Below are 3,479 nucleotides of genomic sequence, written 5' to 3'. Positions count from 1 at the left end.
GCTTTCCACCTCCCAAAATAGGTGTGAAATATACGGTAGGCCGGATGGATCCGGCTCTCCGTTTTTCTCTGCTCAAGCCGTGCCTAACGCAGACGGAAAGTCACTGCAGGAGCGGTGGGAAGTTTAAGCCCAACGCAGTCCCTTGCAGCTGCAAGATCTTCGCCGCGTATGCACGTCTCAGACGTGCCCTGCAGTTCGAAGCGTCAGAGCCGAGTTTTGTTCTGGCGCAGCTGCATCCCCCTCCCCCCACCCCGGCGGCGATGCAGCGGCAAAAATTGCTGGCGTTTCCAGAGTTTGCTATCTACCGCCGGCCACTGTTTTCCCTTGGGGAGAGAGAGAGAGAGAGAGAAGGCCTGGTTTCCTTCGGGATAGTCCCGTCTTAACACCTCCGAATTGCTAAAGTCAAGCGGAGAAGTTTATAGGATAAAACAGGCGACCCGCAATGCCGCATGACGGGTGCGCGTGGGGATTGCGACGGGAAGTTCTGAACGATTGCCGTGTCTCTCAGCGATGGGGTTGGCTAAGTTCGGGTCTCCCGTTTGCCGCAAAGTATTTGTTGAGCGATTCCAGCTTTCTACATATAGAAACATACTCAAAATGTCACCCTGCCTTAGTGTAAACTCGGTATCAGTAAACTATGGGGTAGAGTTTTGTAAACAAATCTCTCTGTGTTTATTTGGATTTCCGGCTGATTTTTAAAACGATTCCTCCCCCCCCCCCATTAAATTGAAGAACATCTGCTTTAATCAGTCGTTTCATATAAAGATGAAAATAGTAATCGTTTCATATAAAGATGAGAACGGTAGCTGAACGCGTTCAGACAAGGCTTCTTAAACTAAATAATGCAGACATTGGATCCCTAAAATGTGCCTTTATGATGAGAATCAATTCTCAGCACTGCAGTCAATCGTACACCTCTTTTCTGTCCAAGTTTAGCACTTGCGTTTTATAATGTGGAGTTAGTAAATTGTTTTAAGTAGATTGTTTAGTGTTTCTGGATGTAATTGCTGGCTATAACCAGAGTAGGAAGCAAAATTACTGTTAAACACTATGCTAACTCTGTGGTTTACTTTCGTTTTTTCATGTCTCTGTGTTGCCTGGGATAGAGACAGAATGCTATGTGTATGTATTTTGAGAATCAGTGGTGGAAACAGTATGTTAATTATAGTTTTGTTTTCACCTTCCTTTATTCTGGCCAAATGATTATATTTGATCCTATTTGGAGCAAAATAACAATATTACCATTTTTCCAGGGGATGCTTCCCCCCCTTTTATGGCAAATCTGTTGTCAGTGTCCTGGGACTACAGTAGTTGGCTTCTGGCAAAATTCTAGAGCAGATAATAAAGCGATCAGTTTATAAACACCTGGACAACAATGCATAGGTTACTAGTGGTCAACGTGGGTTTGTAAAAAAAACAAATATTGCATCCAGTTTTGGTCTCCACAATATAAAAAAAAAAGATGCTGAGACTCTAGAAAGAGTGCAGATAAGAGCAACAAAGATGATTAGGGGACTAGAGGCTAAAACATATAAAGAAAGGTTGCTGGAATTGGGTTTAATGAAAAGGTCTGGGGTGACATGACAGCAGTGTTCCACTATCTCAGAGGTTGCCACAAAGAAGTGGGGGGCAGGTTCAACCATTCTCCAAAGCACCTGAAGGCAGGACAAGAAGCAATGGATGGAAACAAATCAAAGAGAGAAGAAACTTAGAACTAAGGAGAAATTTCCTGACACCTAGAACAATTAATCAGTGGAACAACTTGCCTGCAGAAGTTGTGGGTGATCCAACAAGATTTTTAACCAAATGGTATGGGGTTTCCTGCCTGAGCAGGGTGTTGGACACCTCCAAGATCCCTTCCAAATCCGTTATTCTGTGAAGTCTTGTTAGATTAATCATATCATTTTTTATTCTATTAGTTTTCTTAGTACTGTAGATTCTTGGAATGCTAAAAATGTAGTCCATTTTGATTTCAACAGACATTAGACCAAATACTTCAGATATTCTGATGAATAGATTATTGAAGTATTGTGATGGTATGTGGGAATGACCTTGGAAGACAGAAGGAAGACTGTTGCCTAGACTGGGGATATTCCTAGTGTCTCCCAACATTATTCCCAAATACTAGCATAAATATGATATAATGGCAATTCAGATAATAAAAATGGCTCTAGACCAGTGATGGCTAACCTTTTCCACATTGCATGCCAAAAGTGTCCAAGCATGTGCCCGCTCGCAGGCCTGCACACATGATGCAATGCGTGCATGACTCTCCCCTGCCCCCCTGTGCATGCGTGTGCGACCCCTCGCACTGCACTCCTCTGCATATACGCACGCAATCTCTGCATGCCACATGCCTCTGCGCATGTGCGTGCGTCTTCCATGCACATGTCTCCCCCCGCACACGTGTGGCAGATATCCAACAATCAGCTGTCTGGTGGGGTTGCACACGCATGCACAGTGGGGCTCTTCCAGGCGACCTCTCGTGCCGGCAGAAGTGGCTGTATGTGCCACTTCTGGCATGCGTGCCATAGGATCGCCATCATGGCTCTAGACCATACTTCACTAGTTGATTAATTTACCAGTCTATACATGGTTCAAAAATAGTATCAAAATAATACTTATTAGTTATTATTTCTCACTGAAAGAAACAACCAAACTCAGAGAGTACAAGGACCCCATAATATTATTTCTACAATCTGGAGTGGTGTTAGAGATTCAGCACTGGAAACTCCTAATATTGCTATTAAGGACATGGCAATGAAACAGAGAGGATGCATTTGAAACTTGCAGGTAATATATAATCATATCCTATATAACAACCCTATATAAACCGTAGGGTTGGAAGAAATCTTGGAGGTCTTTTAGTCCAAGCTATGTCCAAGGCAAGAGAGATGATTGGATAATGAATATCTTTGAATGGATTATCAAATTCTTTGAGGCCATAACCTATCACATTAATAGTGTGAACCCATCCCCCATGTCAGGCAGAGGAACTAGGAGTTTGCACCTAAAACATTATCACTATTAGAACTTGCCCCCAGAACTAAAACTTGCTGTTGGTAGTTTCTGAGTGCTACCAAGTAGCCCGGTCAAACTGCTTTTGCTAGTCTTGCCTTCCCTTTTTTTAAATGCGCAACTGACCTGCAAGACAATCCCTTCCTACAAGAAATAGGAAGGATGTAGCACTTGGCCTGCCTGGAATGAGTGCAGAAGCTCAGCATCAGGATCCAGGGCAACGTTCTCCAAGAAGAAGCAGGGAAGAATTACTCTTGAAGAGGGAGAAGATAAGTTGTCAAAAGCACTTGGATCCTGGCTGGGTTGTTTTGGGTAGCACTCAGGAAGCCTCACATATGATCTCCTCTGATGCCAATTCCTTGTCTATGAGCAGAATGGGAGTGGGTTGCAGCCCCCTCCCTCCAGTGCATAGTATGAGAATCTCTACCTTAGAAGGCAGGAAAAAAATTCAGAATTAACTT

Source organism: Pseudonaja textilis, chromosome 2 (assembly GCF_049901715.1).
Source record: "Pseudonaja textilis isolate UNSWEBS1 chromosome 2, rPseTex1.2, whole genome shotgun sequence".
NCBI classification, from domain to species: domain Eukaryota; kingdom Metazoa; phylum Chordata; class Lepidosauria; order Squamata; family Elapidae; genus Pseudonaja; species Pseudonaja textilis.
The sequence above is the reverse complement of the archived record's forward strand: the minus strand, read 5'-3'. Positions refer to the sequence as shown.